This window comes from Anomalospiza imberbis, chromosome 6 (assembly GCF_031753505.1).
Source record: "Anomalospiza imberbis isolate Cuckoo-Finch-1a 21T00152 chromosome 6, ASM3175350v1, whole genome shotgun sequence".
Lineage (NCBI taxonomy): Eukaryota > Metazoa > Chordata > Aves > Passeriformes > Viduidae > Anomalospiza > Anomalospiza imberbis.
This window is the reverse complement of record NC_089686.1, coordinates 39,976,786-40,002,080: the sequence shown is the minus strand read 5'-3', so window position 1 is coordinate 40,002,080 and position 25,295 is coordinate 39,976,786.

Genomic DNA, 25,295 nt, shown 5'->3' with positions numbered 1-25,295 from the left:
CACACACAGTGCAATGAAGTCCCAGTACAGCAAGGCACACAGCTATATCTTATTAACTGTATGCAGCACTGGATACAAAGTCTCCTTCAATCTGATTAGACTGTTTTTCAGTCTTTGCCCTGCAAATGCCTCCTATCTATTTTTATATTTTTCTTTTCAGCCTTGCTTGAGCCTGTTAGTTTACACTATGATTTCTAAAACATAAAATATATCATGAATTTAGCTCTAGGGAAAGATTAATGGCTTCAGAGACTCAACTCCTCTGTTTAGAGTCTGAGCTACACAACTACATAACACCCACACACAGGGCTTCCCACATGCCCATTGGCTCCTGTTGGAGAGGGCAAAAGGAGAGGAGAAGAGAACAAAAGTTCTTTCTACAAGAAGTTCAGTCCTTTAGCACAGGGTGTTGGATTTGAGATTTCTGGGTATTAAGGAGGTTTTTGCAACACAGGAGTGACTGCGGGCCTAGTTGGACTCAAGTTACCCAATCAATTCACAGACACTACAGAGCTGCCATCTCAAGGCAATGCAAATTATGCTTAAGAGTGCAGGTATGCAACACACTAATAGAGAACATCCATTGATTTAAAATGTTGTCAGAAACAGCTAATTTCAGTTCAGTCAGAAGGGCACTGACTGCAGCATTGTGTCATACAGAAACATCAAAAAAAATTTCCCACCCCCTCCTAAAATCTGGTTAATTCCCTCTAGTTCTCTCTTTCATTTTATTAATTAAATTAATTAATTTCTCTTAAGTGGTAATAGGCCTTATTTAATTTCACAAGCGTGCACATAACATGCATAGTTAGAAGCTGAATATATGATTCTTAGATGAGTGAGAAGTGGCAACAGAATCCCTCTGAACATCTTTTCTTGCTTGACCTCCAAGTTAGCTGCATGTTTCACATCAGGAGCTATACTACTACAAGGAAAGATGTGTCTCCACATGTCTCAAAGCTTATTCCTCACAATCATTGATCTGGCATGCAGTTAGGGAGGACTTAGGGATGTCCTGGCATGTCACTTAGGTGGTTTGTCACCACAAGCAGGCTGACATAAAGAGGTCTTCCAATACTTAAGCATTCCGGAATTTGCATCTCCATGCTGTGCCTAGCCTGTGCAAAGTGAAGACAGTCAAAGGCTTAAATTGGTGATCTGTACTGAGCATTGTATTCCTCCTTCATGCAAAAGAAATTTTTCAAATGTCTTTCAAGAAACACCTGTTTTCCAGGAACACCGAGTTATTTAATCATCAACTAAGAGAAAGAAAAATATAAAGAATAGTGCACTTTTCAGTCTGTAACTGCAACAGAGAGATGGCTTTGAGAAAGGCAAAATATGTCCTTTTCTTTAGATCCCCTTTGCAAGGTAAAAGTGTTTAGATGATCTCATAAAGCAGTGAAATTCTATAGATCTGCTGCTAGTTTCATAAAACTCAGATTTGAATAAATTTGCTCGGGCTGAAGAAATTACCCTCATTATATCACAAGCTAAAGTCAAGATCCACAGTACTGAAATGAGAAGTTGAGTAGATATGGATCTACAACCCTGCTCAACTCCATCTTTCATAAGAGTTCCACAGAGGAAAGATTAAACTCCACTGAAAAAAAATTTCTATTGCACAGGATCTCTCCCATCACTAACAGAATGAGCTAAAAGAATATCAGAACAATCTAGTTCACACCAACTCTCAGAAAGCAGATCAAGTGAAAGCATTATATGCTTCTGCCAAATCAATAGACGCTGTTGAAATGTTTATGCTCCTCACTACATCATTTCCTCCATTGGACCATGAATACTAGAAGGGCATCAACAGCTAAGCTATTAGCCTCAAGAGTTTTCAGGCAGAACCATGGCTAGGGCATGCAGGCAACTGAGTATGAGCTGAGTTAGCAGTTTCCCAGGAAGAGGCAAGAGAGGAAAGTCATTGTCTGTCACAAAATAAAATCCTCCTTTGTCAACAAAGTGCGAACATGAGGGACTCCTGTTGCTCCAAGGATGTGAGAGAATACAAAAGAATAATAGGTGACAGCGATTCACTTACTAAAGTAAGAGATTTAGCATGGCTTCCCTCTCTGTTGGGATTATACTGAAGCTATTTTAGAAGTTCACTGTTTTAATTAGTTAATAAAGGATTACTTAGAACCACAATAAATGGCTTCAGCTCAGTCACATCAATGACAGCAACTAAACGCAGATAACAGATAATTAAATGAAGAAGGAAAATGTTCCATTTACTTAGCAAGACTCAGGCTACATTCTGTAAGAAATGTTCTACCCAAGATTTGCAAAATTCCGTAGAAGTGGACACAGATCTAATCTCCCAAAGAAGCACTTGGGAGTGTTTGCATATGTAGGGATCAGCTCAGCCTTCCACTTGAATTGCATTTGATTCTCTGATGTTCATGTTTCTGGACATCAGAAGCATCACTGCGAAGCCTAACATATATACCAGAGGAAATGTTAATCTTTATATTGTTTGTATCCAGTCTGTCTTGCATCTGGCTCTGAGTAAGGTAGTTGCTGCTCTGAATGAAGCAGTAAGACACCTTTAAGAGTATGCCCTTCATCTTCCCTTGCCACCATTTTCAAAGCTCAGACGTTATTCCTCTTGACATTGATGATGACAATTAATGCAACAGTTTCTCTAGCAGCTTAGAGCAATCTCGTTAATGAGTCTGACAGCGCCAAGACTTGACAGTGCCTGAGCACCACAACAAACTATCCAGAACCCTGAACTAATGCACTGTTTTACTTGATGGGGTTTAATACAAATTGAACACCAGAATTTCTGGATAATATTTTACGTAACTCCATTTCTTACACCAGCTTTGAGTAAATAATCACTTGGAAGTAGACACCAATAATTAAACAGCAAAAGGTTTTAACCACAGAATAAAGTATTACAAGGATTCTTGCAAATTCTTGATGAGGACCTAAGAACCCCAGTGCAACCCTGCACAGCCTGTCAACACAAACCCAAAAACCTGTTGGAAAGAGCCGACAGTAGTCATTGCTTTTTATTTCACACATTCATTAGAATTACTGAGCCTCTCAGCCAGGAGTTGACTAGGAGTCAAATGTCTTTCAGAATATGGGAAGCAGATATTGGATATAATATTTGATGTGTTTATACCAACCAACGAATACTGAAGATTTATTTTCTAGTAAGGAATACTATTTATACATGAAAGAGGCATACATCATAACTTCACTATGTTGCAAGCAGCTGTAACATGTTAAATTATATCTTCATCAGCATTCAATCCACTGCAAGGAGAACTTTGATTTAGTCAGCTTACACTGGAATTCTCAAAAGAATAAAACCAAAACACATCTACATCCTATAGTGCAAGACATGAGGATGACAATTCCCTAGGCAAACTATTTTTCTCTGAATACTAAATCTGTTCCCATTAAAGTTACTGGCTGATGAAGTTCATGCCATTGTACTTACTTTCTGATCACTTGATCAATAGAGATATATAAGGTTTCCCTGGGGTAGCAAGGAAAATCTGCCTGAAGGTCTGCAGAGACACCTATTACAGGTAAATTTATTACAGGTAAAGTTGAGGTCAACTTATTTCAAGATTACCTGATCCTTCCTTTTGCATACAATCAACATAATCCAACTATTTGGCTTGAAGCATTTTTTCCCCTTGAGCTGAATTATTTTGGAAGTTTTCAGTCATACTGTTCCATCCATTTCTGAAAACACCACCAGTGGAACAGCTGTTTGGTTCCTATTAAAATCCAAGATGAGATACGAATGCAAATTGCTGCTCTCCTGTATCACCGTAAAGAGCCTGCAAGACACATGAAGTTATTTTTCTATTGCACTTAGCATTGATAAGACCTCATTAGGAATATTTCATTTGGTGGAAGACATTTCTAGAGTAATAAAATTCAGTTAAAGAAGATTTAGGTGAGAGAAATTAAAATGATAGAAAGCTAAAACACATCACCTACAAGAAGCAGATTAGAGAGATAAGCACCGTACAGCCTTAAAAGGCTGAGGGAAGCCAAAAGTCTCCAAATATGTAAAAAGCTGCTACTAAAAGATAAACCAAAGCCACCAAACCCCCTACAATAATATGATCTCAATGTCCTCTCAAATCTGTTTTTCTTGTCCTTTCCATGACTGCAAGATGAATATTCAAGATAAACACTTGGATTTTTTTTAAATAAACACTGCAATAGCATGCTGAAGCTCCTTGCTTGGAGGATTTGTCACCCCAGGTTTTAAGAAAAAGGTAGACAAACATCTCTAAAACTCATAAATGTATAGTTGAGTCTACCATGTGATACAAGCCAACCCTTTCATTTTCTTTCCCTTTATCTGTCTATAGATTCCAGCTACATCTATATAGTCACTGCTTCTGGGAGTCAACTTCTAGGTGAAAAACACACAAAAATATTAGTCACCTCTCATAACGCATAACTGAAAGGAAAGGCTTTGTATAACACAGAAACAGTAGCTGAATGGTGCTGCCCAGGACAGTTTTTAAACCATGGAATCACAGAATTGTTTGCATTGGAAGGCATACTTAAAGGTCTTTTATCTTTTCATTTCTTTTAGTTTAAAACATCTACCCCTTGTTCTAATGCACCAGATCCTGCTAAACTTTTGTCGCTATTCATTTTTGTAGGCTCCCTTTACTTACTGAAAGATCCCCCTGCAAACTTCACTTCTCCAGGCTGAACAAGACCAAACCTCCCAGCCTATCTTCACAGGAGAGGTGTTCCAGCCTTCAGATCACCTTCCTGGTCCTCCTCTAGACTCACTCAAACAGGTCCTCATCCTTCCTATGCTGGAGAGCCCACAGCTGGTTGCAGTACTCCAGATGGAGTCTGAAGGGCAAAGGAGAGGGGGAGAATCGGCTCCCTTGACCTGCTGACCACCAGCTGGCTTCTTTAGGTACAGCCCAGGTTACAATTGGCTTTCTGGGTTGTCAGTGCACATGGCCAGCTCATGCCCAGCCTTTCAGCCACCAGTACCACCAACGTCCTCTTGGCAGGGCTGCTCTCCATCCCTTCAACCCCCGGCTTGTATTGATACCAGGGCTTTCCCTGACCCAGGTTCAGCATCGTGCACTTGGCCTTGTTGAACCTTATGAGGTTCCTGTGGTCCCACTCCTTGATTTCTCAAGTTTGTCCAGGTCCCTCTGGATGGCATCCCATCCCTCAGGTGTGTCAACCCCACCACTCAGCTTGGTGTCATCTGCAGGTCTGCTGAGGGTGCACTCAATCCCACTATCTGTGTCATTGCTGAAGTTATTAAGCAGTCCAGGTCCTGAGACACACCTTTTTCTCTGTACACTTTGTTTGCCTGCAGCAGCAGCGCTCCTTTCCTGTGCTCCTACCTCATCCCTTTTTTGGATAGCTGCTGTGCAGAGGCTGATGCAATACCACACTGGGGAACCACGAATGAGAAATGCAGTTAGGTATTACATTGTGAAGGATACATGCTTACAGATGAATTAAGGCTGCACGGCCATGCTTCATGCTGAAAATACTTGAGACAGGCTTGGCCATGCAACCTTAACAATATTAATTAATTTTAGTATTAGTAATATTAATATTAGGCTGCATGTTTGAGCTACTTAACATTAATTAACTAGCTGCATGTTCCTGCTACTGTTACCATGCATCCTATTTACTGTTCCTGCCCTTCTCTGACTGACTGGAAAATTTCTCATTCTGGTGGAAGAGAGAGAAATTCATCTGTTTCCCAGCTCCAGGATTATTTGCTTGAAGGGTAACCTGGCCTCTCCTGTGGCCTGTTCTTTACCAAGGAGCACAGATGATACCCAGGGAATTCTCTTGGCAATTCTCAGTGGTTTATAGGATTTTGCAAGATTTTATGCAGTGATTTCCTGTCCTCCTTCCCAGTAAAGTTATTGATTTCTTCTCCCTCTCCTTCTCCACAGAAGGATTTGAGAGAGTAATTTCTGAAAGGGCTAAGGCTAAAATTCTCCATGTTTGAGAACACAGATTATTTAAGACAGGAAGATGAAAAGTTTGCCTCAGAAACCAGATGCAAATGAAAACAACTGTGTTTAAATCTCTGACACACCAAAAAGAAGAGCTGGGACTGCAGATTTTTCTGATAAGGAACGGATCTAACTCTGCATTCATTTATGGAAGAATCTTTGCAAAGCCTAGCAAGCAAAAGGGACAAGTGAAAATGGGGCAGGGGTGGGGGAGAGAGGGACAGAATGAGAGAAGGATCAAGGAGAGAGAAGTTGTGTAGGACAGGAGTACATTTCCTAATGAGGGAGTTAGCTACCTAGCAAAGCTGGCTAGAGCTGAAAATAGACTGAGGGTTAAACAGTGAAGCCTATTGTCAGCAATACTGTGACAGAAGCAATGACAACCACAGCAGTAACAAGCTCAAGACATGTTGTTGCTCCAGAGGCATCATTACAGAGGCACCCCAACACCATTGCCATTGCCAGAAATGGGCTACATTACAAATATCCATAGTTTTGTCTTGAATGGGCACCCTACAGAAGTTAAAAAACAAGGAATGATATGTTTAGCTCTCTATTGGACTTCTCTCTCCAGACAAAGCAAGACTAAACTGCAAGTGCTAAAGCCCCTATCACTGTAGGATTAGGGGTGAGATGGGGGTTACAGGCAATAACAACAAAACCAGAAAGGAGAACAATTATTTCTTTAACCAATAATTTGAGTTGTTATTTGTAATTAATTAAGAGCAAGGATCAATAACTTCTAAAGGCTGGAGCAGCCACTGTGCCCATCTCCCATTTCATGGTTTGCAGACCTTGTCAGGCACACACAGAGCAGTGATTCCCTCTGGTTCTAATAAAACAAAGAGGAGGTGCTGCGAGTTAGGGAGCCAGCACACAGTTTGAAAAGCTCCTATGAATGTGAACTACAGAGCTCAGGAATGACCATCACCACCTAAGGGTGTTTATACAGGACTTCTTGTTCCAAGTATCCCACAGGCTCCAACCACCAGAACAATCTAAAGTTTCCAACACAGGGCACAGCTGTTAAGGTTGCACCAAAGAGCAAACAAATGACTTCCAGCCAGCAGAGAGAAATCATGCACATGGCAGTCGTGCATATTTTGTGCTTTCTAGATCAAAACTAACACAAACATTAATTGAAACTTATTTCACACATTAAGAGCAAAACTAAGCACACCATTTTCAAATCCTGCTGTGGTGACAAACAAGCTTGTGTTTCCTTTATTCCAGCAGAGGGCAAGAGCTACACAAGGAAGCATATTTGAGAAGGCAATTAGGTCTGAGTAAAGGGAAAGGTAAAAGAAAAGATTTTCCAGACTCTTGCCACCTAAATGTCATTTTTAATAGCATTAAATAGATTTTTTTGCAGGTTTCTTTCAGCTCTTACAATAACATGCAATACAACAACTAAAGTTTCTCTTCATGCCTTTAAAAAAATCTAATAACATCACAGCAGTTCACTCCTGGCTTTGATGATACATAATTCCCATCCCTTCAGACTGCATGCACTCATTTGTTCCACTAAGTTTACAGTGTGCTGTAGATGTCACAACAGTGAACTGTTTGCAAAAATGATCTGAACTGACAACGATTCCATTGCACAAATTGACAGTGCTGAACTTCAACATGTAACACACACACCCCTGAAAAGCTCATACAGAAAAAAGATTCACAGGTTCCTTCAGTTTAACTCTTGATAAATAGCAATATAAATGTAAAGTGGCAATCTAGTCCTGTTTACTGGACAAATACACAGAAACACTAAGACTGCACAATTATCAGGGGATGTGCCCCTGTTTAGCCATGAAGCAGGTAGTGAAGTGCTGATTGAGCTCTTGAGGATTGCTAGATTATCTATATGTCACTTTGGTAGAAATATCTGTGTGGCCAAGGCAATAGGAATAATAATCATACTACTTTTTGGCACAGATCTTTTCAATCCACAGTGTCACACTGAAATACTTTGTCACTTTGTCTTTGCTTTTGTCTGAAAGAGTCAGGTATTTAGATTCTGTTATAAAACAACAACAACAGCTAGAGTCTTTTAGGGGTAATATTAGGTTCCAATTCAGCAGTTTATATTTGACAGCATACATTAGAATTTAAGGAAAAAAAAATAAAAGATCCAAAACTATAGAGTGCATCAGTTAAGATTTGAATTTACACAGTATTTAATTATGAGACTCATTCAACACTTACACTTTTATATCAATGTGAGTGAAATTAAGGAAAATAGAATGCAATATGAACATCAGAAGAAAGTATTGCAGGAGTAGAAAGAGATGGTAAAATCTTCTCTCACTGATTACTTTAAAATTAAGCTGGACAAACCCTGGGAAGTCATTGAGTGAAGGGCAAAGAATCCTGTAATAAACTGTGGAAATGGGCTGACATGATCTGCCCAAACCAATCCTTTTTGTCTTTGAGGGAATTCTGTGGATGTAAGCACTGTTGGTCCCATAATTAACATACAAATATTTGGCTCTGACATTTCTTATCAGCTAAGTATAAATTTCTGCCAGGTTGCTTCCTGCAACATTTGGCAAATGAACCCATTTTGATGAGAAGGTAATTTATTGCATACTGGAGTTCAGTGGGTGTGATCATTGAAAATGACAGATTAACAATCGACAGTTTGGGGAAATAATAGGAACAGCAACACATTTGCACACAGAGATGAAGATGACATCTCTAATGTAAACACTTGCAAGCAGTTTTTCATAATTACACAAATCACAATGACTGATAAACCCAGGGGCCAACACTCAGCAACAGGATTGCAGAGATAGGTAGATTAATCCCACAGGCAGCTTGCTACTCCAGTGAGCAGAGTTCCCAAAATACCAAGTTAACATTCTTCTGCTGAGAAAGGTTTAGACTGCCTATAATACAACCCAATGCAGAGTTAAACTAGCTTATTTGGGCAGTGGTAGCTATGCAGTTATAAAAGGAAGAACTGCAAAAGCAACATTAGCTGAATAAATCCTTAGGGAACTGGTCCAGGATAGCTGCAGCTGATTTAACACTAAGCATAAACATTTGTATAAGCCTAGCTTTTGAAATGCACTTACCAGCTGAGAAACTCAGTCTAGGCTGATTTTCAGAGTGCCACATCAACTTGAGGAAGCTGCCAGTGGGCAAGAGATACCTCGTAACTTTGAAAAAAATATGTCAACGAATGAAAATTCTGGTTATGCCAGCAATTTTTTATGCTTCCTTTGAGTAATTCTGCGTTTTTATACTTGGGGTTCTTCTGTATAAAATATATTCCTACCTCTAACAGAATTACTTTTAGAGGTTAACTTTACCCAGTGAGCAGTCTGCAAGTGAAAAGCATTTTGCTGGTGCTTAAGAACAATTTTTGAAATTTGCTAGGAGGAAAAAATAAATTTGCACAAATGTTGCTAGAGAGCTTTACAGTTCACAAATGCACATAAACTTTGAAGAAAGAATCACTTATAAAACCACCCAGAAGACAGCAGACTGTTCAAGCAATGGTTGTCAGATAATGCAACTAACTGATGCTGCAGACTCATCATAAATTTAGCAGGAGACAAATGCACTTCCTATTGACCCTTGCTAAATCTTTAAACAAATGTCTTTACAATCTCTTCCAACCCCCTTCAGAGAAACTCATTCCTTTCACCACTGCACCAAGATGAGTATGACCAAAGGCAAAATGTGTTTAACAAGACCAAAGGAATAACAGTGCACAAGATAGACAAGCCTGGAACATGGCCCAGAAGCTATTAGCTAGCCAACAGGCTAGGCATGAGCAATTTCAGTTTATATGAACAACCTATAATTTAATAAAAATCAAGTAACACCATTTTTATTTATATTTCAGCTTTCTAAATATTTAGACAAAATCCAAAGGCTCCAAAAACCACTTAAAAGTTTCTCCCCATTTGCCCCTATTAAGCTAAGAAATAAACCGAAAAGTAAAACAATTGAGATGCATTGATACACTCAGATATGAAATTGCCAAAAAAGTCTTTACACATTGGAGAATCCTGCAAAGAGGATTCCCATGGCTGTATTTTATTTGATGGGAGCCTAAATTAAGACATAGGTGTCTAATAAGCTGTAACCACATCCAACAGGCATTCAAGTCAAAAGAGTCAGGCTTTTCTTTAATTCCAGTAAAACTAGTCTTGACTGTCACTGGAGAAAAGCTTAAAAGCAGAGTTGATTTGAGTATTCTTAGCAATGTAAACCATTAGAGGAGAAAATATGGCCAGGTTATTATTGCTACCAGGTGGGATGAAAAGCAGAGTTAAACATTTCAAAGGAGAAATTTTTCTTCCATTGATTTTTCATTACCTTTTTCTCCTCAGCCAAACATTGCTATCAGCCTCCATATCCCAGCACCTCTCCTGGCAGCAGGAAGTGGTTGCCAGGTCTAACACTGGCATAGAGCCAACTAATCAGCCACATTCCATTTTGCCTGTGCCTAAAATTAGGGGTAGGAATAAGCAGAAAAAAATACAGATAGAATTGCATCATTAAGGAAACAAATGGAAAAAGGAGGTGGGAGGAGGAATAAGAAAAGGAAAGGACAAAAAGAAAGGAAAAAATAGACTTGAAACCCTAAGCTTTACCTTTTGGAGTAATTAAGCAGTGAATCAGGTTCACTCTCAGGCCTTGTTGAAGGCAGTATTTAATTTCCAGCTGAGCCTAAACAGAGCTAGGATTTCTGGTTCTCTTATGATTTCTTATATGCATCTTTTTCATGCAACATATAAACTTCTCCTTGACCAAGGCCAAAACAGTTGTCTTCAAAGACAAGCCTTTGAATTCCAGGTCAGACAAATGCAATGTGATACTGGAAATTCCTGTTCACCAGGACTGACATATCAGGCCTGCCCAAAGAGAAATTCAATGGCTTAGTACCTCCTGTAATGCAAAGCAGACACAAGATAGTCCCTTAAAACAGGATTATGCGTCACAGCACCTGTGCAAAAGAGCCACACCACATTAGCAAATTCTTACCATCTAAAGGAAAGAAATGAATTCAGAATTCACTCCTACTTTAGTAACATCACTATACAAGTGCCTGTCCCAGGAGACAGAGCACCTCGAGGCACTCACAGATCAAGAGAAAAGAAACTTTGATTAAAAGAACATGCTGACAGACACAGTACCTATCTGCAAAACATATCAAGAGTAAACAAATACCATACTTCAAACACTGTCCAGCACTTCCTTAAGTTACAGCTGCTACATGATCAGGTCAGGTGTTTAACTTCATCCTACTAACAGAGCTCAGGATCACCCATGTCTGGAACTGAAGGAGGCAGAGAAATGCACATGAAGTGCATGAGAAGCAGGTGTAGACAATGTGAGGTCCCCATCAGAGGCTAGAGAAGGCAGGCTCCCATTTTCATTTGGTTTATGGGTAACTGGTCACCTGCTGGGAGAAGGGGCTTTATTCTTTGCACCTGAAGGCTGACTAAAACCCTCCTTACCCCCTACTCCAGGTGCATTGTGCACCTTGGATCTGTCTTCTCCCTGTCTCCACAAGAGATGTTATGTATTTGCTTTCCTGATACTGATCTGAGAGTATTTGTGTGTTTGTGTTTCCAGGGTCCCTAGAGGAGGGTTTCTTGCAATTTATATATACATATAGCTTTTGCTTTTAATGATTTTTGTGGGATACATGTTTTCATCTGCAGCCTCTTCCTATGTTATACTGTTCTGCTTTCTAACCAATATTTCTAAACAGAGCATGTGGTGGCTTTTACTTGCCTTATGCAAATTGCATATTCCAGCTTGAGCTGGACAGGAAAGCAGTGCCATGAGGTCAGTGTTCTTACATAGTGCTGTAAAGATGACAGATAAAAAATATTCAAAGAAAAATGAAGGAACTGATGGTTATTCTCAGCAAGAAAACTTCAAAAAGTTGACAGAACCTAGCAGAATAAAACTGGGAACACAGAGTCAGGACTAGTTTTAGGTCCTCAAGTACCAATAAGAATTGTATAAAAGTTTCTGAGGCCTCATTAAGTGTTGGCCACTTAAATAAAAGTGGAAATGGAGATAAAGCATAGTTTTTTAGGGACCAACACTCCACGATTTTTCATGGCTTTCAAAGGGAAAGTCCCTACACTTGTAGGCAGTTTCATTTTATGAGAATATAGCCAAGGTCAGTGAGTTTAAAGGAGGTACAGCAGCTCTGCATGGTGACTGAGCTTTTCCTGCTCCTCTTCCTGAGATTTTGGCATACATTCAGATTCCCCACTCTGGATAAACCTTTCCATTTCAGCAGAGAGGCCATTGAAATCACCTGGAGACGGGCAACAGTTTTACACAAACTGTGCAGAGGCTGTACATCTGTACATCTGTACATCTGTAGCACCTGGGAACAGGAAATCAGACGTGCACCTCAGCCTGGCATTTCTTGCTGCCCTGTGGGTAGCAACCCTGTGATCCAGGGCTTTTTTTGAACCACAGAGGGCATGAGCATCTCCCAGGCTCCTCACCTGGAGGAGTTTGTAAGACAGTACTGCAAGGCAGGAGCACAACCATCAAGGCAGAATAGCATAAAGTATTCTCTCCTTGGATTTGAAAGTGTCCTCCTCCCTTTTCAGGCAGAAAATGTCCATTTACAAAGCCTGCAGGAACTCAGCAGGACCTGCACTGTGCTGGAGAGCACAGTGAGCTACACTGGCTCCCCAGCAGAGAAAGAGAAATCACTGAGCCTCTGGGATGGCTCCTGCTGCTGGTTCAAGCCACATGATTCCTCCCCCACTGTGTGCCAGGCTCTGTGAGACCTGGCTGAGTCCTGAACTCACCATCAGATGGATGTCCTTGCCTCTTATCACACTTTGATTCTGTGAGTAGCAGCTGCTCTTATTTCCTAACTTTTGCTGAGTCCAGACTGACTAGGTTATCCATTTCGTGTCTGTTTGAGGTCTCCTCATCACTGCTGACCTCTGCAGCCTGCAGCTCTGCCGGTGGGGTTCTGCTGACCTGGGAACCATTTTGCATCTTTTCAGCACAACTCTCAGGTTTCTAAAAAGTGTAGCCCATTGCTTACCTTTCCTCCTGTATGTCTAAAAGCACAACTCACTGATGTAGCTCTCAGCTAAGAGTTATGAATAAAACAGTGTTATGAACCTACAACTTGGTTACACCTATGACTCATTTCAAAAGCCTCTCAAGTGGAGTGGTCCAATTAGCAGGTACCTGTGCAGTTTCCTATGGCTCACATCTGTTAGACACTTTTAAAAAGTAGGGTCTTGCTGCAATATCATCAGAGCAGCCTCTTACTGTAAGGCTGAAACACAGCAGTTTTTCTTTGGAGACTGTTTCTCTGTCCTTGAAACACAGTATCTTCTGCCTCCTCTGCACAGTGTCACACCTTTCTCCCTAACATGGATTTTGTCATACTGCTGAGTCAAGCAGATGTGAGAACCTCATGCAACTTCACAAAAAATCAAGACCAGCCTCTTGTGTTGAAACACCTGGAGTTTAATATGTGTTCTCAAGCAGTGTCCCCTCAGAGTCAGTGGGAAAACAGGCTAATCCTGGTGCACAATTTACAACACTCATGTCACATTACTGCTGTCCCCAGAGCAGAAGATTCTCAAGGATACTGTGGGGTGTACACAATATCCATGACATGACACAAAGCAAAAAGCCATTTCAAAGGTCATTAAAACTCTCAGCATTCTGGCTTTTTTTCCTACATATGTAGTAAATTTAGTAATTTCAAGAGATTTCACATATTTAAGTCTTTCAGGATTTGTTTATTCTCTTACTGCAAAGAAAGTTGAGAAACTTTGAGCAGGTCCAGGGGCAGCACTGGAGGAGAAAATTTTGCTTCCAAAACAAGTAGGCTTGCATGCCTCCAAGCTCTTGTTCTTCCCCTTTCACGTGAGCGGCACTGGAAATGCCATTCACTATTCAGGTGAACTAACTGCTAAAACACAACCAAAGGGCAGTTTCCAAAAAGACTCCTCTCTTAGGAACTGCTGTGACTACAGTCTCACTTGCTGCTCTTCCTATTTAGCCAAATCTCTGTCCAGTCTTTAACCCTTAACTGGGTTAAAGTGATGCCCTCATGATGGCAGAAACATTGTATATTTTAGTGCCATGATGCATTGTTAAGACAACCTCATTTACTATCAGGCAGTCCTCTTTATTATGAATAGTTTCTGAATCCCTCATTTTACTTTGATTCGAAGAGCCAGGGATGTGCCCATAAATTATGCTAAAGCCCTATCTAACAAATGCTCACATTTTTCAGCCGTCAAACCTTCATCAGTCTCGACGTCTTTGTTTTGTGAATCAGGATATGACCACAACACCCTGGAGAATGTAAGGTGAAGATTTATGTTAGGTGAGAGAGTCATCTAGACAAGATAGTCTGGCAAATGCTCCTGAGAAGCAAAGCAATCCCAGGCAGAATTCTCATCAGCCACAGTCAACTTTCTTAATTATTTCTGTGGGCCAGTATTTTGCAGTGCAGATGTACTGGCAGTTCCAGGCAAAAGCACTTTGTGTACTGGGCCCAGGCTTTGTCTGTGTTCTGTTAGCTGTTGAATCCTTTGTGCATGCTCACATTCTCCATAAAATCCAGCACTGCCCCTGGCTGGATCCTCCTCAGCTCTTATGGCAACTCCCCGCCTCTTCATCTGCTCCTTCTCTTCCCACTGCAGAGAGCTCTGATTACAGCAAACCTCTCTCTTTGCAGGTGGCATTACTCTAGTAAGCTGGCTACATGCAGAAATTCATGTCCTCACATGTTAATATCTCCATCTTCAGATAATAGTTTTGTTTGTAAGAGTTTTGTAACTCAGATAAGAGTTTTGTTTACCCATACAATGAGCAGGAAGAGGAATAAGCTGAAATCTGTAACATGGAAATACCGATCTAGTTTCACAAGTGCTACTGTGTGTCCTTTGCCACAAAGACAAGAGAATTCTTTAGTAATCTGTCTGCACTTTCCTGGTGGAAACTCATCACAACACAATTCCTCCTAATTTTGAACCTCTATGCAAAAATCTGGGACATTTAGAGACATGCAATTATAAATAGAATTGCCCCATCTTGACCTGAGCCAAACTCCCTTGAAGGGCAACCACAGAGCAGAACTGATGGCTCTCATCAGTCACACATGCCTGTTACAGCAGAGCTGTGCAGAGCAGGATGCTTTGCTCCAGCCTCCTGCACCCCTGCTGAACATTATCCTCGCTAACACATCTATTTGTAGGGAATATCTTTTCAATAGTTAAAGTCACAGCTGTAAAGGCTCTTGACCATGGAAATACATATCTGTCATGGTCTTTAACAGCCATGTTTTTACTATCTACCCTGAGCTTTGAATTTCTTATGTACAACCCAAAATAATTTAAGTAATGTACAATTAAATATAAACTATCCTAATCAGTTTGGGAGAGTAACCAAAAAAATGTAATTATTATTTAAGTTTCATGCAGTTAAAATGTTAAAGCCAGGTATCAACTTTTTGATAAATACTATTCTTAAAGGATTAAATTCTGTATTTATATTTATCAGTCTTGCAAAATAAGACATCAATATAAGGTTATTTTCTGTCTACTCAAAAAAAAAACCTCATGTAGAAAAATTGTCAATTCATCTTTCTTCAAGACATTGCTCCCCCCTTTTAGTTATCCCCAGAACTCCCCTGGAGGGAAATAACACTTAAGTTCTGTCTTTTTAACTTGCCTGATTTACATAACTCTAATGATATTTAAGTGCCTTTGACTGCACTTTCCTTCCTTTTCCTCATTTCTTTACTCCCAAACTCTCAAGGCAGATGAAGTAACAGTTGGCAATATCTTGCTCATTACAGCATTGCTTGTGCTGCTCTCAGTCACACCACCATGGTTTCAGCTGGCTGAGCAGCTCTCCAGTCCTCCCAATAATTCCAGTTTTCCCTTGAAAGACCCTTCTGATAAGTGTCCTTTGCAAATGGGGGAAAAGAGCTCTTCTTTGGAGCCACATTGTTCTCCCAGGAGCAAGAGTTGCAGGAAAGCAGAGAGGTGCAGAAGATCAGGGCAGTTCTATCTCAAGCCTGACTTCTCCACTTGGATAAGTGATGGGAAAACATCCTGTGAGCCTTTCATCTGCACAATCTATGCCAGATATAGAAAATGCAGACATCACTCTGCACAACAAGGCCAGAGAAGAGAAAAATTACAATTAACTCTGATAAAAAATAACAGGACTGAAAAGAGGCAGAAGAGGACAGATGTGAACTCGGGAGTTGAATTTATAGTTTAGGGATGGGCAGACATGGTGTTGAAGAGTTCCTGCAGATAGGATTAAAGAAATCTTGTTAAAGACAAGCAATCTCTCATACTTGCTAAGGGTAAAGTGTGGGGTAGCCACCACAAACTGTGTCTTTTAAGGATGAACATATACTTCAATATTCATGGTCATCAACTGACTTTCCTTGTTATTCAGCTTTCCTTTCTTTTCCTAATTCAATTTTCCTTCTATTTTATTTTTTCTCTGTGCAAAGAAAATTGAAGCATGGGAAACAGAAATAACTGCTTTTCTTCACTGCTCCTCTGATAGTCCATATGGGGAAGGAAAAATAGAAACCATTCCTGTCAGTCCCAAAGTTGTGCTGGCAGTCAGACATATACACAATTTCTGCTCTCTGTCTTTCTAAAAAGGGACTGGAGTCCTCACTGTACACACGGGCAGAAGATGTGGATTACAATCCCTGACTCATGAGCCCTTGTGATCATCTCTGAAGTGATGGTTTCCAAATGAATATGTGGACCACTGCTGATATTTAAACTTTTTGTATTGCCTTGCAAAACATCCTCAAAAATGCCTAAAAACTATCTTAATCTCTGCTGTCTTCCTTTCCTTTTGTCTACTACAGCCACATGCCACCTTCGGCACTGATGCCTGGCACAGCGTTGTTGAGAGCCTCTGCTGTCACCATGAACAAGCACAGCTCTCTCTCCACGATGGAAATCTAAGCAAACTGCATTCAGGAATTCCTGAACTGTTGAACTCTTTGCTTCACACAGAATAGGCAGGTGCAAGAAGTGCAAGTTCTTATCCAGGATCTTCTCAAACAAGAATACCATTAAAACAGAAAAGCTGTCAGAATCACTTAGGTTCCCATGTGATCTCTTATCACAAGTCTCAGTGTATACATCTGTGTTCTTAATAGCCCCCACCCTCTTTTTTTTTCAAATGTGCATTTCCCAATAAATATTTTGCCAAAAGTATACAACGTTGGTTCTGTTAAACCAGAAGTAAAAATTTACTGTTCCCCTGCTTTCAGACAACTAATAAAAATGCTTCTTTCTAACAGAAAATGACAGTCTTTAATGTAAAAACTATTAAAGATAAAGATTAATACATTCCTTTTACATTTCATAGTACCATCTTCTAAAATTTTGTGAGAACTGGACTATTTTGTGTGATTACATTTAACCAATAAAATCCTTTGAAAGGCAAATCCATCTCTCTCCGAAGTTTAATGGGAACAAGACCCTTCAGGGTATTTATGTTATTACCTTTTTTGCCATTGTGAGTTTACTACTAGGTTTAGAATAGATCAGTGTGGAAATATAGGTGATTATTCTCTTTTTATATTTTAGAAGAAATCTGTACCATACCAATGTACAGTTGGTACAATAATGGCAGAATAATTTTGCAATCAACCCCATACACTAGGGTGTGACCTTGAAACCATAACTAAAACCATCAGTCACACTGTGTGATACAGGAGGGAGTGCTCCTTGGCACACAGACAAAATGTCCCAAAGGATGTATCTATGTCTTCCAAGTTTGTTATGCAGACTCTAAGTCTCTCTACCTGCCCACCAACACATCATGATCTGCTGATCTTGTCTTCCAAAAATTAAAAGATGCAGCCTTCTAATGATCTTTGCACTGCTGTGTGTTCCTAGGTTAAGATGAAACCCCTGCATTATGAAAAATGTTGGTTTGGTTTGGTTAGTTTTTTTGGTTTTTTTTAATATGGTGCTCTTAACAGAGAGCAATTACATCCTTGCATGTCTTTGGTTATCCCTGGATTACTTATCCTGTAATCTTCACAGCTCTTATTTAAAAATAGAAGCATTTTCTACATTCCTGTCTCCCAGAGGAACACCCTTTTTGTAATAGCAATGGGAAAGATGTTGCCTGGGTACAGATGCCACCAATCCCTGTAAATACATGAGCAATCTTAATGTCCACAATTATAACTAATCTAGGCAAAAGTTCCAATAGTTCCCCTTTAATAAAAATATCAACTCATCTCCCACTTCAGACTTTTTATCCTCCCACTTCATCCCTTCTATTTGGAATAAGCAGAAGCCATCTTCATGCCTTTCCAGCAATCCCTAAGCCTCCAGCACGCACTTGGCTTTCCCATTGTGTAGCTTGGTCAGTGCACTGCTCGTACCAAACTGTCTGACCCACACCAGTCTCATCTTCTGGCACAGCTAACAGAGCTCAGAGAGAATGGTTTCTGGACCTAGAGAACATTATAACAATAGAAAGATAGCACAGGAGACCCAACTGAGCCAATGGTTTTGACCCAAATGGATTTCCACCTCCACACAAAAAAAAAAAAAAAACCAAAACAAAACAAAAAAAAAAAAAAAAACACCAAACCAAAAAAAAAAACTCTGACACTGTACAGACCTAGTAGTATATGTCTTCAAGTATAGTCTTACAACTTCCCTAAAAAAAAAATCAATCCAGTTATTATTTCAGGAACTGGCTAAATTCCATCCTGTACTACAATACCTCTGCCTTTTCATTTAAAGACTTGTTCCTCTTTCATTTCCAGTGTCCATTTTTTGAGCAGCTGCAGTGGAACATCACAGAAATAGATGCCCATTCTTAGGTATGGGAAGTGAAGAAAACCTTTAAACCTCTGTGGGATGAATGTTACTGTGACAATGGAAGACACAGAGATATTTTTAACAACTTTCTGTTTTGTAATTAGGGAGCAGGATTTTTTACTTGCTTCTATTTCATTTTCAGAGCAGTATTGTAATAAATATCTTCCCCTGTCGCTTTTGTTCCTGGAACTGCAGCATCACACAAGCCCAGCAGGACAAAGTGTTCTTGTGAAAAACTGATTTATTCTCTCATCTCTGACAATCTAAGATGGAAGGATTAAGTGATGATCCTCTGATCTTCCTTTTCCCTTGTCTCCATGCATACATTTTGCTCTTGCTAGCTTGCTGACCAGTCTTCAAATATATTGCTTGAATGGCCCCATTCCATTAGGGAGCTGACATCTCTCCCTTTAGAGTGTTATTAATATCAGTCCTTGAAAGCATTTAACCAATGACAATCTAACATTAGCTCACAATGGGATTTAAAGACATTACAGTTCATTAATTTATGGTTTAATGCTGCCTTCTTCCAATCTGTTGCCCTTTCTCATTAGAAATGGCAAAAAAACAAGCCATAAAGTCCACAGTATCCTGCATAAAATGCTGCATAAGGGCTTCATTTATTTGTTTACTGGTATGATTGAAACACACAAACCCTGTTCCTGTTTTACAAGTCAATTGCAAAAGAATAACTGCTGGTTGTCTGGCAGATACTATTTTTGCTTCACTTTTCCCCTTCTGACCATTTTTCTTCCTGTACAGTCAATTTACATATTATGTTTTCCACTCCTAAAAATATCAGTAAAATATGAGAATCATAACATATTCAAATCGAGCTGAATTCAATAAATACAATAATATTGTTTAAAACTTTTGCTAGGATCTTCCTGGGAAAAAGGATAGATTAGTAGTTACAACTGATTTAAGAAATGCAGACAGAATGATGTAGAGTTCTGTCATAACTCTAGTTCTTTTCAAAATTGGATCAATGTAATTGAGCTTTAATTGTTCAAAGAAAACATAAAGAACAAAAACATGTCAAAATATCTTTCTTGGGAATCAGAATAATATATTCCATGTCTCCATTTCATGATCTGTACTTTGAAGAGTGCTTCCTGGCAAGCAGGAGAGCGGCTCTGCTGCCAAGGTCCTGGGAGCCTTGGTGGACGCTCTGTTGGACAACGTGTGCTGCCAGCAAGGAAAGCCAACAATTTCCTGGGCTGTGTCAGCAGCAGCAGCAGCAGCAGCACAGATCAAGGGAAGTGATGAACTGCCTCTGCTATGCACATGTTGGACCACAGCTACAGGGCTGTGTCCAGGTTTGGTCTGCCAGGAAAGATGAGGAGTGGGTTCAGCAGAGGGTCATCAGGATGGTTGGGACCTGCTTGTCCTGGGAGGAGAGGCTGAGGAAGCTGTGCTTGTTCAGCTGGAGATGCAGGGATTTCGGGAGTCCTACAGCAGCAGCCTGTCTACACCCTCAGGAGGCTATGGGAAAGAGCCTGTCTCTTCACAGTGCTGCATGCTGGGATGACAATGGGCATAAGCTGCAACAACAGAAGTTCGCAGATATAGGTATAGGAAAAACCTTCCTCCATGAGAGCAGTCGAACCTTCCTCCATGAGAGCAGAAGAGGCTGCCCAGAGAGGCTGTGCTGCCTCCATCCTCTGAGGTTTGCAAGGCTCAGCTGAGTGTCCCAGTCCAACCCCAAAACTGACCCTGGCTGGAGAAGGAGGTGGAACTGGAGATTTCCTGTGCTTCTTTCCAGTCCAAATTGTCCTGTCATACTATAAAATTAACTGACTTCTGTTCCCAAATCCTTTTTATACATATTCTACTTGATAAGACTCTGGGGAAGCAAGGCCTGGCACTAAGACTAAATTTATCTGATAAAACAGTAAGATACTACAGTGTTTCAAGATCAGAAAAAGGATGGATCTATCCTTGACTACTAAGTGTTCTTTTTCTCCTAATTTCTTCATTAAGTCTTGTGTATAATTGTTCTACTAAAGCTTTAGATATCAAAACTCCCTCCTTTTTCCAATTCTGCAGTGTTTGAATTCTGGCATTAATAACCTTGTATTATGAAAGTTAACAAGGAAAGGCAGAGATTATTGTATGGTCTGACTGTAACCTCATGATATGTGAGTATGTTAATATAAGCATTAGCAATGACAGTCATAGGATCACAGACAGAACATGATCCCTGAATTAAGATGTTTACTTGAACATAGCCAAGAATTTTGGCCTGGTATTAAAGCATTAAAAAACCCTAATGAATCAATGTTACTTATATATATTTTTAAAACATATTTTGCATTTAAGTCCCTAATTGATATAAATCACTCCTGACAAAACTAAATAAAGACAATATTTTGGCTGCAGGAATTCAACAAGATTTAGAAGTGGAAAAAAAAATATGAGTCATGGCATGGAACATTTGTGTAACTGCCCTATTCATAAAGTGTCGACTCTGCTCAATCCTCACATTGCTCCACAAGGGATCAATGACATGCACTACTTAATAGGAAGGGTTTTTTACCTAATAAAAATAAGCAGAATATGTGTGTGGGCAGCTTGGAGCAATCTCTTATGTCTTCCAGTACCTTAACAAGAATGGACTCTAACACAGCTTTCATTGCCCTCATTACTGTTTTTCTTGCTGTGTATTGTCTCCTCTTCTGATTGAAATACACAGGTGTAATGAATAATTTATAGTATTACACATTTACTCTTACAGAAAATGCAGACCATCAACATGTCTACATCAGTGATAAAAATGGGTAAGCAGATCCACTAAAAAGAGATAAGCAGAAAATGCTTACAGAGCTTCACCAAAATCATCAGCCATCCATCCTTCATAACTGTCCTGTGCTACTCATCACAGACCACTAATGCTTCAAGAGCCAGAGCTACTCAGATCCATCACTGTGGATGCTGTGACCAGGCCAATTTCCTTTGAAGTCTATGAGTATAGCAAACGTGAGACAGTAAAAGGGGATCCTTTTTTTTTTTTTAGGGTACTAAGTATATCAGGCTGCCTTTGCTTGCCCCCTAACAGCTTTAAACGTATGGATTTGTTTCTTCATGATTGACTCTGAAAAATGTTTTCTATGAAAAAGAGGTGGCTGCAGAAGAACAGGAATTAGAGAATTAGGTTTCTATGCATATGCATCATCAGTATTCCTCAGTATTCATCTCCCATCAGACACTAGAAGACTAATGTGTTTTTTTAGACAGAAGTATTTTTTTTAACTTGAAACCAATTACTGATTAAACAGTAGATAGGAAAATGGTCCAGTAAACTGATCATTTTTAATCAGATGCAGGCTAGAGAAGTATAGATTATTCAAGCTTAGTTGATTCTTCTATTGAAAATAAAATGCAAAGTTGGTACATATCCAGAGTAGAAAAGGTTCATTGCTGAAAAAATAAATGCGTTTTCTTTGCAGTATTGTTCAATAAATATTCAATCAATTTCTCCCCATAACAGTGAATCCAGAGTACTGGAAATAGGAAATTAAATCTTATTTTAAGTTGCTGACTCAGATCTGATGAGTTTGGTACTGATTCAGCCATTGCTACCAATTGAATTTTGCACACATAATTCTACCACAAAAAAGAAGTATTACCTTTGTCTTTAGTTTTTAAAAATGTCAAAGAATTAATATTTTGCATTGTTATAACAACTTATTTTCAAAAAGAACTTAGTGTTGCCAAAGACAAATATAATAAAGCTCATATTTTCTTTCAGGATTAGGTATCATGCAAGGAGAAATACTAAAGAATACTCATGGGCTTGTTGAAGGTTATTTAAGGTGTCTGTAGCAGAGTAAGGAACAGCACTCACACATTCTGATTTCCCCACCCTGTGCTTTTCCTACTAGGTCATCCTGACTGAAATTTTGTTATCTCTGCTTCTGTGCAATCTGGAAAACATTCAATGCAGAAATTGTCTGCTTCACAGAAAGAAGGAGAAATTCTCTGCTTCACAGAGAAACAGACACTGGGATGCTCCAGTAAAAAAAGTCAACCCAGTGTAGCCATCTGCCTCCATCTTCCCAGTGCTACAAAAGCAGCAAGGTCTACAATCCTTCTGCCACCTTCCCAGTTCAGAAGTTCAGACTGCCCCTGCTTTTCTTGCAGTGAAATTACTGACCATGTGTTCCTTAACATGCCATACATTACATGAATGAATAATTAAATGAAAAAAAAAAAGTAGTCACTCATTTATTTAATTGACTACAGAATCAAAAGTAAAATTATATATATATATATATATATATATATATATATATATATATGTATGTATGAAGAGGAGAAAGTCAACAGTGAATAAAGTGAGTATGAAAAGGATTTAGGACTTCAAGTTTCTTTTCATCTTGGATTCCTACACATTAAGCCACATTGACTTAAATGCTCTTAGAAGTTTTAACATTAAAACTTCTTTAACATTAACTTGTTATTGCATTAACAAATCTACATGCAAGATGCAACAGAGTTAAAGGTGATAATTATTTTCCAACTTTGGTTTCATGCTAATATCTTGCTATCAAAACAGCGTTGCATGATTTCTTCATCTCCCCTGAGATGGAACATTAAGCTTGAAATACCCAGTACCACTTTCAGGACTTTTGTTCTTCTGAAGCATTTCAACAAGAGGAATTGTGAACATTCTGCCATCCAGGAAAACCAGGTACCACAGCAAAACCAGAACTTCATGGTCAGGTGCAGATGAAAATCTTGAAGCAGATGCCTAAAGGAATACACACAATAAAGATCATATTAAATACATCTACTAGTTCTTATGCTGCATTGATGCATCTGGAGAAATGCATAATGTGATAGGAAAGGATATTTATTATCATTGAAATTATTCTTTAAAGGAAACTGCAAGATTTTAACCACCTTTTGAGTTTTTGCTAGAATGAGGTACTAATCTGTAGAGCTCCCTAGATGTTTTGGTTTAAAATTAAGGTACAGTAATTTATGTTTTCCTTTCATGAGTTAGAATAACAATTATGAATCATCAGGTAGAATATGGTTTATTCTATTGCTATTATCAATGAGGATATCATTTTCATAACCACATAGGAAACATAACACTACTTTCAAGAACAAATTACCAATTTCTAAGTATGAAATTAATTAAAATATGAAAGCATTACAATTTTTAAAATACAAAAAATTATTTCATATTTCCAGAACTTTGGATGATGGTTTGCCTTTTTGTTGTGATGTGGAAAGATTCTAACTGTCAGACTGTCCCTTCTGATTGCTCATTTTTTCCTCTAATGATTTTTGTATAAATTGTAAGTATGAAATTCCCATTCAATGTCCATGAACTCAGAAGTGTTTTCTCACCAGCATGGACATCAGGGACCTGCTGCAAGGGGCAAGGTGCACACAGAGGCAGAGCCGCAAAACAAGAGGGGTGAGTGTGTAGGGGAAGCCACTCAGCCCAAAGAGGGGCATTGGGCTGTTACTCACAGAGCTGTGGAGGTACAACCACCTCCCACCTGAGAGGTGGGGCTATGCTGAGATCTCAGAACCTGAGCGACCTGAAATACCCATTGGCAACAGCAGCCCCTGTGCCCCCAGACGCTTCGGGGGATGTGCAGGTGGCATTAGGACATTCAAGAATAGCTAAAGAAGGGTATGTGGGCACTTAGAGATGCTCATTAACATTTGAAAGTGCCTGATAGTGTGTAGTACTATTGATACAGCTTCTGAATGTGCAGCTCAAATTATTCACATTGTGTATTTCAGATAAATTGTGTTTTAAATACATGTTATAAATAAATCAACCAACCACTTCCATTGGTTTAAATAATTTGAAATAATCTGTTTTCTCTATCAAACATATAAACTGTCATGCCACTGAAACACTGTGTCCCTTCAAACTTCACTTAATCCTGAAGCAGCTTTTTTACTAAATGTTTTGTTTCACTAGAATGTTTCTAATAATACCTTATCTCATAATGTCTGAAAAAAAAATTGTGAAAAAGCTGAACCGTAAACACAAAACTTCATGACATAATGACTCAATTCAAAGGTAAATTAAAGCAAAGACTTGATGACAATATTTTGGCATAAATGTAATTCTTATCTAGAAAACTCATCAAAGGCAACAACACTTCAAAATTATTTCATGCACTAGTGTGCATTTGGCTTGAAATACTTCTTACTTTGCCTTCAATGAATAAAATTCCAGTAACTTCGTTTGGCTACTGGTGGTTTTGTGATTTGACTGAGGAGCACAAATTTAGTGTGACGGCTAAGAGGCACTAGGTCTCCTCCACCCTCACTCATGTTCTCTCCCACTTGCAAGCACTGATCACTCTATCCTCTGTTTGTAAAATAGTTAAATTCTGAAGAGGAAATTTGAACTCTTTGATTTTTTCCTAATGAGTTTAACTCCCTGAAGCAGCTCATTGTAGAATACTGAGAG